Below are 10,483 nucleotides of genomic sequence, written 5' to 3' on the forward strand. Positions count from 1 at the left end.
AGGCTCTTTTTCAACCTGCGTGTGGCTTAGAGATCGAAATGAATGATGTGATTGTGGCCATTAATAGATTCCCTGTAGACAAATTCCCACGGCCAGATGGGATCCCAGTGGAACTCTTTAGGGCAAATATACACCTTTGGGCTCCCCTCTTTACAAATTTTCTTAATGCTACCCCAATGTTGGGTCCTCCAAAGGCCCATGCGACAATCATCCCTATTTTTAAAAAGGCTCTGAGGGGAACCCACAATGCTATTGTCCTATGTCACTAATAAATTCCACTGCAAAAGTAATGGGCAAGTATGGGCAAGCGACAACAGGGTGCTTTCTGAGTTTCAGGTTGGTTTTTCGTACTGGCCTTGGGATGATTCAGCAGTGCTTAAATCTATATTTACTAATTATTAAGTACACATTGTGCCAAGGAAAGCAAGATTTATCTTGCCTTCATGGACATGAGCTTGTCCTTTGACCTTGTCAAAAGGTCAAAACTTTGGGCAATTATGTTAGATATAAGGAAGGAGCCAAGCATTGTAAACTTCCTGAGGGAGCTCCATCCAGAGGTAACCGCCAATGTAAGATTCGGCCCAGTGGGAGACACAACTGGGGCCTTCAGACTGGACCAGGCAGTGCGTCAGGGTTCGTTTCTGGCCCCCTTTCTGTTCTCACTATATGTCAATGGTCTTGAGAAACACTTGCTGCATCATAAGGTACATTGTGCCAGGGTAGACCACTGAAGCATACCTAATCTGACTTTTGCTGATGATAGCAATCAGCTTGCAGAGTTTCTTAGACCTATTTGTGTTCTAATGAGAAGCCTAGAACTGGTGGTTAATCAAGCAAAAACGAAGGTTTCTTTGTATCCCTATTTAGGCATACTTTTTAATGACAGACTTACCTGGGGCACAGGGCCGTTTCTAGGTGTTTTGCTGCCCTAGGCGGGAATTGAAAAATGCTGCCCCCTCCCTTTTAATACCATCACTCTCTCCCCTTGTCATTCAGGCTAGAAGAATTAATGCATTTGATATTCCCAAACTCATGTTTTTTGCCACCCTCCCCCTTTTGCCACCCTAGGGATTTGCCTAGTCTTGCCTTATGGTAGAAACGGCCCTGCTGGGGCACTTTGAAAGATGGTAGGGCATCAGCTGCAGCAAGAAGCACTGTGGCGTTTTTAGGCTTCTCATCCAGACTGTGAAACAAACCGATCAAAAAACTAAAAACTAAACTAAAAACCTTATCTGGTATATGGGGCATTTGTGATCAACCCGGGCTGGAGACGGTGGATAACAGATTCATAAAAAGACTGTTAACCTGATCCAAATCAATTAGTAACTTCATATGCCAGACTGAAGTTGGATTATGGTACATTATGTAGTGACACTCCAACCCCTCATTCTCTGGCTAAAGATGTGGACTAAGGAGGAAACTGCATTAAACTAATCAATACTAGCCAATTGTCTCAAGCTAGAACATGGTTTAAAAATACCATGGATTTCCTACTTATATAATACCTGTAAATACTTGGATGTTTGTGACTTGTTTGATAATCCGGGAACTTTTTCTTGTAGATTCTCCAAAACACTAAGTACATTGTTTTTAGCCAAATTCATGGAAACGAAAATGCAAAGAAATGCCAACAGAATCACTTTATCTGCCTATGCCATCTGCCTATGCCCAAATGTGTACATGCCTTGGCATTGAGCCCTACCTAACCTGAGTTGATAACATACATCACAGGTCTCTGCAAACTAGGCTGAGGCTGAACACCATACATTTTCTTGTTGCTTTCCCCATACGGGGCGTTTATGCTTCTAATTTACCTTCCTGTCCATGTGATGGTTGTTCATCACAAAGCATGCTGCACTTTATCCTTTCTTGTAAGTTGTATTCTTTGTTAATGAATCCTCATACTACCCTTTTTAAAACAGATAAATTATAGGCACAGTACGGCTGCAATGGAGGTTTCATAGACTCTCCCTACAGTGAGGATATTTTCTTTAATTGTAACTTTTGTACAGCGTGCTATACGTTTAAGGCCTGCAATTGTTCTGTAAACTGATTTCTTAATTTATGCCTGGGTTTATGAACTGGATATTTGTAATATTTTTTTAAGTATACTGTGTTATGTATTATATATGGTTTTATGCTGCTCTTGTTTGTCATTGGATGACCGAATAAATAATGCTTGATGATATAAGTATATCAAAATTGAAAAGCTTGTTTCTTAGATGAAAATATGTGTAGTTTCAGAATTCATCAACTGATGATTGGAGCAAATGGATGAATTTACAAAATATATTGTAGATATTTAAGGAATACATTATGTGACACTGAGGAGACTTATTACTTATTACTAATAACATTATTGTGGTGCCAGGGGCATTGCGGTTTTGGCCTTTATGTATTTGTCATATACAGACATTTTAAATTGATCAAACTTTTTTGTGTTACTGCTGGCCGCGCTGCCTGATACTCTCAGGTGATCACTGTTGGTAAGCTTGCGTAGGGTTGCCATTGATGTAATGTTCCCTAATGTGGTTACGTTTACAACAATAATATTAGTAGCTTGGGATGATTTTCATTGAACATATGTAAGTTATTTTATAGAAAATGTTGGTGACTCTTCTGCTACACTATTCCAAGGCTATTACAGGTTTTTTTTTCAAGTGCAATAGCCACTTCCCAATAGCTGATGTGAGCCTGCTGGTCAATTAAAAACACAGCTTTAAAAAGATTCTTATGGTTTATTAAATGTGTAGAGAGGTGAGTTGATGTCAGTCAACACACAAATGAAAAATATGTGCATCCTATCTATTATGAATTGGGAAATAAGATAATCATAAAGTGACATGGATATGACAACAAGGACAATACATAGAAACTGCATGAGACAAGCAGAAGTGAATCCATGTTTGCCATACCAAAAAGTGTAATAATACTCTACAATCAGTGTAATAATACTCTACAATCAGGGCTACTGGAAATATGCTATAGGCTATGAACAAATTATTCGACAGGGTTCACTGAATTATTCAGCAAGCAAAGGCAAATTATGCAATCTAATGCAGGACATTTTGTGAAAGAACTACTAAATTGTTTTGTCATGTTTACACGTTAACACTGTCCGGACAACAATTTCACCTCCTTAGTACCAATTTTAGTACCAAAATATAGAAATAAACAACATGAAGGCGACCCGTCAACCTTTACAAAGGGCTTTCCACTGCACTGTAAAGCTTCAGAAATGCTGCTACTGGCAGTAATTAAGGTCACGCCTGTAGAAACAGAGAGCCTTCAGGCATCTTACTACACTATTCCAAGGCCATTACAGATTAACTTTTCCAGTCCAATAGCCACTTCTCAGTAGTTGATGGGAGACTGCTGGTAATTTACACAAAGCTTTAAAAGGATACATGTGGTTTGCCTGCTATACGGGCAAAGTGGTAGGAGAAGAAATATCTCCTTGCCACGTTTTTGGTAACCTTTGGTCTGTTTGAGCTAGACATTTTTTCTTAAAATCAGCAGATTATGCAACAGATGATGAATTATGTGGCAAAGCCATAATTATGTGGGAAAGCGCTGTGGCTGCAAAACTGCATAATTCCAGTGGCCCTGCCTACAATGCAGGAAGAATAGAAAACAATTTCCAATTTTAGGTATATCCAGAGTATTTAGCTGTTTTTAACTTTACAATGTGGTATATTGTGTGATTAAAACATACACAAAGGTTTGAGACATTTTTCAAATTGCAGAAATTTAAGAAGGGAATCCAAAACATTCCTTTAAATTTGGTGCATGTTACATAGCCTATTCCATCATTTTGTGAATGCAATAATTGTTATGGGCTTTGAAGTTAAAAGCTATGGTGATAATAGCTGCACTGACCATGTTATTACATTTTCTATTTGTATCTTTAGACAATTTTCCTTTCAAATAGTGTATGTCAATTCAAAATATATTTTTTTCCCCAAACTTGAGACAATCAAAAACATGAATGTAAAGTCCTAAGATACTTTCAAAGCATCAACAATTATCTGTTGTAATAAGATTTGCCTTAAATAAGCAGTAGATGCCTTACGGATCTGTGATTAAAAAAAAATAAGTATTTCTTTCTGCATACAACTATACAAAGGTGAACCATAGTAAACAAGCATGATATTTCTATCAAAATGATTCTTCCCTCTTTTTTAAACAGTAATTTTTGATGTTTACAGTCTCCTCACATCAAATGTTGTAATGTGGCTGCTGTACTTGTTGTTACTAAGTTTTAAATATCCAAAAATTTGTTTGTTTTGAGTGGGGAAGCCTTCATAAACTAGGTTTCTACATGAATCTCTTCTCAAAATAAATGTAGAAACATTTATATTGGAAGCCAGTTTCTCTTTTTAAATGTTTTCATTACTTCAAATCCCAACGCTAAAAATATGATGAAGTGGCATAATGTGAAAACAATGTATTTTCATAGTTGGCTTAACACTAGCTTTCTTAATTTGAAATTTACTTTCTTGATCATGAGAACTAGAATCAGTACACTAAGCAGTGCAACAACCATCTTTATACTCTTCCGTAATCATTGCCACATTGTTAGAATGCACTAATATGAATTCTGAATCCAAAAAGGAATTATTAACTTTTCCTCAGTTCTCCGAATTTGCAGTCAATCATAGGTGATGGGAATATATTGATTAGCAGTAGAGTCTGGAAAATTGAAATGGGATAAAAGGTAAATGGAGACACTGGACATTGGCACTTGGGCTTGTCGTCACTCCGCTGGGCACAGATACTACTGGGTTTTAGCAGATATTTTAAGAATATCTGTATATCTCAGACTTTGTATTCCATTGGAACACTGACATTCATGGAACTTATGTTTGTAAGTGCACTCTCTCTGGTTTGAATGTATATTCTTAGTTTTCTTAAACTTTATACAACACATGCATCATGACTAAAGTATCAAAAATCTTTTGAAGAGATTGGAAACCTTTCATTCCTCATGCAGATTAGGAAAACAAATTCAAAAGAAATAATGAATTCATACTCATTAAAAACTAACTTCAAAACAGTCCTTTAACTATGAAGGATTGATTTCATAACAAGATTGGAGGCTTTCATTCCTCTATTGAGTTTGGACTTCAAAATACATGTCCAAAATGTACACAATATAAAGGTCTTCCACAAGTCCTGATAATAGGCTCCAAGCAGCAGCAATGTAACTCAGTGGCCTAGAAAAAAATGCTTTTCAGCATGAGGAAGTTATTCTTTAGGACTTCAAAATAGCTGCTACCATTTGGCAAAATCATGAAAGCTCAATGCCTTAATTGAAAATGTAGTTACCTAGATTACGCTCAGGGATCTTACATAGTATGCTTTTCAAAGATTCAAAGGTCTGCTCCAAGCAGGGCTAAAGCTCTGTGTGTGCTGCATGCCTTTCCTTCCTCTGAATGTGTGCAGGATCTGTATGTTTGGAGTATTATTCTCCTGTGCCTGTCACACACAGAAAGGTAAGTGAAGGCCACAAATCATGACACATATTTTGAGTGCTATCTTCTTATATAGTACATTTTCGACACTGCAGTGGAATTGTTAAAATAAAGAGAATTGTTTTCCCAATTGGACTTTATTGTGTGAGAAACTTGGAAACAGAGGCTATTCTTAAAGTATTACTTAGAGTACGAAAGATGGCTTGGTCCTCAAATAAAGAGTAGAGAGGAAATTCTGGCAATTTATCCATAACATGGGTCATAAAATCACATGGATGGACGTAATTGATTCGACAGGCGCAGCACTTCCCTTTGAAAATGATGATTTTTATTATTGTGATTGTTATCCATCTAAGTTTTCATATCCTTTCATAAGATCAATATTGGAACCACACAGCATATCTGGAGGTTTCCATTGAATAAATATAATAGTTTGAAAGTGTACTAATGGAAAAAAAGGAATGAGAGATTTCACTGAGCTTTTTTATAATTGAACATCCTCTGACCACAGTTTCCACTTTTCTCTCCATTAATGGTCTCTTTGTAAACAGATGTATTTTTTCATCAAATGTTATTGATTTCCTGTTTACAATAAACAATCTCATTAGGGGTCAACATATAATATACAGCGCCACTAGTGAAGCTGATAATAGTTTTAGACAGTAGTTTACAATCAAATTAGTAGACAATTTGTTGACCATATGAGGAGCATTTATAATGCTTACTCCAGCTAAATTATTACAGCTAGCTCACCAATCACAATTCACCTTTAATCTTGTATTCTAAGCAAACCCATTACATCTTGTGCAGGAACCTCAAATGTTTATAATTCATTTGAGGCAGCCTTTTTATTCATATACATATTTATCTTCTGTCATACACCAATCCATATATGCACACCATTGGCTGATCTTAGGGAGCTGAACACTGCTCCAAAGCCTAGCTCTGTATTATTACACCACCATCAGCACAAATCACAAAATAATTTAGCATATTTTGACAATGCTTCTGGGGTTATCTTCCAAAAGATGATTAACAGAGTTCAAATTGGGCAAAATGTTATTCCCACTTAAATAGCATACACACCATGCTGATAAATGATCTTTTCTGAAACTTACTTTCCCTTTTCAACATGGCATGAGCGTGAGGGAACAAGAAGTCATGGCATACAGTGAAGAATACATAGCCTTCAATATTACTGCTGCTTGGATACTGTATCAGGAGGAGGTCACATGAAATGTATCTTTGCTTAATTTAACTACAACACCACTCAAAGCTTTAATTGTACGATAGTTTGCAATTACACAACATAAGACATTGAAACGGGTGAACAACACTTACAACGCAACTTTTACATCGCAGAGCCTTTACAACGCAACCATTACAATGCAAACTATTACAACGCATTGCTCTGGGGGGCGCTCTAGGATAGGGAATAGGTTAATTTACTATCCAATAACCTTCCCTAGTGTCCACGGGGACTGGAGTTGGAATAGTAAATTAAACTATTCACTATCCAGCACCCCAAAGAACTATGCGTTGTAATGGACTGCGTTGTAATACTTACGTTGTAAAGGCATGCGATGTAAATGCATGCGTTGTAATGTCATACATCCATTGAAATATAGTGCTAGCAGCAAAGTAGTTTAGTTTTATTAACTGCCATGTTCCTTGATTTCTCTAAGTGAAATCACTTACAAATGTTTGTCAACACAAACCATAGGTAAATGGTAGACTCCTAATGCCCTTAGGTGGAGCATTTTTTTAAATGTCAAATTAATCCAGGGACAAACTTTACTGGAGATTTATCAAACATTTCAAAGTGAGAGCAAGAAGAACAAACATAGAAAGACTTCTTTCTTTTTTTTTTTTTTTAAACAGTTTTTATTGCAATGGGTATAGCATACACAGCTGGGTAGTGCCTACAACCCTGAGGCCGGCAGCGTGTGACAGTCATAAGGAAAATAATATATTACACGGCCTGAGTGCCGACATCCCGGAGGCTCGGCGGCGAATACATCTCGTGACGTAGTGCTATGATCAGGTAAACCATCATAATAAAATAAAACCAACTGTTTAGCATTTTCTTGTTTTTTTAAACCAATAATAATCATATAACATGAACATAAGATTAAAGAAATAGCGGAGTCAAAGAATAGCCACAATAAGAGCATCATATAGGAATCAATAACATAATTCAAACGTATCACATATTAGCGCAGGAGCCGCCCCACAGCTCCATTACGTGACATAGCTAATTCAGCAGTTGGAGAGTCACAAAGTTCACCCCTGTAAGCATTCCAATGGCCCCATTTCTTGTCCCACATCCCAGGGCAACCGCACACCTTGTATACTGTCTTTTCTGCAATCATGCAGCGGTCCATTTCGGCCACCCAACCCACCACCAGCGGCCTTTCTTGAGAGCCCCACTTCGAAAGACTTCTTTCTTGTGTGTAAACAGAAATAGACTCATTCATACCATGGATCCCGCCAGAAGCGGCTTCTATGAAATAACTGTGTAAGCTATCTGTTTGCCTTGATGCCCTTTGTTTGAGGTATCAGTTCCTCTAGTACTATAAGCTAAGATTAACATCACATTGTTGTTGCACAGTGATACTTACTACAATGTAGTATTTACTTTCTTAATCTACAAGAATGAAAACATAATTTTTCAGTTACCACAGACATTAGTGTGTCAAAATGCCTATTCCACTCCTCTAGCAATTGGTATGACTTTCAAAAACTCGAACTTCATTCTTCACACTTGTAACTTGTGCTGACAGAAGTTCAGCAATTTCTATATGTTGCAGGACTGATTGGCGATCTATAGTGCAGCACCACCATTTTTAAAGTAACTACTTTAGAATGCATAAGCTATTATGTGTTCTCTACTGGAAATGTTCTTGATGAAGTAAAGATGATTTTTGAGCTAAGCTTTTTTATCCATCTACTCTTCAACATACAGGATATATTTAACTATCTGCAACATTTATGACAGGAGAAAACTTTCATATTTCCTAGCTGTTGGAGCATGACATTTATTCGGCTTTGTATAGACTCCCATTCTTAAAGATCAGTTGACTGGGGGTGAGTGTTTGATTTGTTCAAACGCTCCGTCCATCACCCCTTTTGTATCGCTTTGTTCGCCCTAAGTGTGGCAGGGTATGCTCAGACGTGAGCCCCTTGTTCACTTGGCCACTGGATTCAAGATAGCCTGGCTGATGAGGATTATGAATCCGAAACCGGTCCCAGGATGCTTGTTTCCGGTCCAGGGAAGACATGGCTTGGCAGTTCGGGCTGGACTGTTCCCATGAGGCACAGGGTCAGACTGATTTGCATATAGCCATGTCTGAACTGGGGTGGCTGAGTGAACTAAAGAATGGTGATGGATTAAACCCAGATCAGTTGACTGGGGGTGAGTGTTTGATTTGTTCAAACGCTCCGTCCATCATCCCCTTTTGTATCGCTTTGTTCGCCCTAAGTGTGGCAGGGTATGCTCAGACGTAAATGTAAATGTATTTCGATTTATATAGCGCACTAATCACCCAGGGGTCTCAAGGCGCTTGCTTAGGGAACCCGTCCTGGTATTCCCCTGTGAGATACCCCGGCAGGGTATTCACAAGGTGAAAGCCAGGCATCCCGCCGCGAGGGGCCGTAGTGGAGATTAAGCAAGCTATTGCCCAGAGTCGCAGAGTGTGACCCCGTGAGTTGAGTAGGCACCGGAGCGAGAATTGTCGAGTGTGTGGAATTTTTGAGCCCGAGACCCGCCGAGGCGGGGAAACGAACCCTGGTCCACGGCTGATCTCATCTTCTGGGTCTGCCGCCTCTAACCACTGAGCCACGCTTCTCCACATGAGTCCCTTGTTCACTTGGCCACTGGATTCAAGATAGCCTGGCTGATGAGGATTATGAATCCGAAACCGGTCCCAGGATGCTTGTTTCCGGTCCAGGGAAGACATGGCTTGGCAGTTCGGGCTGGACTGTTCCCATGAGGTACAGGGTCAGACTGATTTGCATATAGCCATGTCTGAACTGGGGTGGCTGAGTGAACTAAAGAATGGTGATGGATTAAACCCAGATCAGTTGACTGGGGGTGAGTGTTTGATTTGTTCAAACGCTCCGTCCATCATCCCCTTTTGTATCGCCCATTCTTAAAGAGGCATACATTTTGTCACATAAGGATAAAAAGCCAATGTTAAGAGTAGCTTGATTTTGAGCCTAAGTAAGGAATTTCCCCATATCAAAAATAAGTTGACAATACAAGAGGTAGTCTTGCCTTGATTGTTCTAGTTTACATTTATACAATTGCCTTAATATATATTGCCTAAACCTTTACATATTAGTGAATTGGGCAACCTCTTATATATTGGTTCCACTTGGATACTTTACAACATAATTTCCCATTTTATTAAATTTTTTATTTTGATAAATATGGGCCCTTATATGTAGAATTACTTTGCATTCTGGCCTTACAAATAACATAAAATGACACTGAAACAATTCCAATGTAATGGCACCTTCAGGATTCTGGAAGAGACAATTACACCAGTCTAATACACTTATTTTTTGTTTGTCATCAACCTGGTTGCATTAAGTAATAGTTACCAAATCTTTGTGTCACTTTGACAATTGCTGCTTAATTTTGGAGGAGTAAAAATAAACAAAATATGTAATCATTTTTGACCTGAGGAGACCTTCCACTTAGTAATAAAGAAACAAACATGAACTCCATACTTTTTCCACACATTTGATGTGCAAAATCTGTTGTACTAGTGATATTTATTGATTCCTTTTATGTATTTATGAAAACCAACTTACCCTCTGTGTTTAGAATGTTTTGTATCATTTTCTTGTTAATGCTCCTCATACAAATACTTTGCTTGCATTAACTAATTTTTCCTTTATATGGCTTATAATAAACGGTAAAGAAATATTTTAGAAAAAAGAAAAGGGCTTACTACATTCACTCTTACCAAAAATCACCAAAGATTTCACTGCGCCACTCCTAC

This window comes from Lissotriton helveticus, chromosome 6, assembly GCF_964261635.1.
Source record: "Lissotriton helveticus chromosome 6, aLisHel1.1, whole genome shotgun sequence".
Taxonomy (NCBI): domain Eukaryota; kingdom Metazoa; phylum Chordata; class Amphibia; order Caudata; family Salamandridae; genus Lissotriton; species Lissotriton helveticus.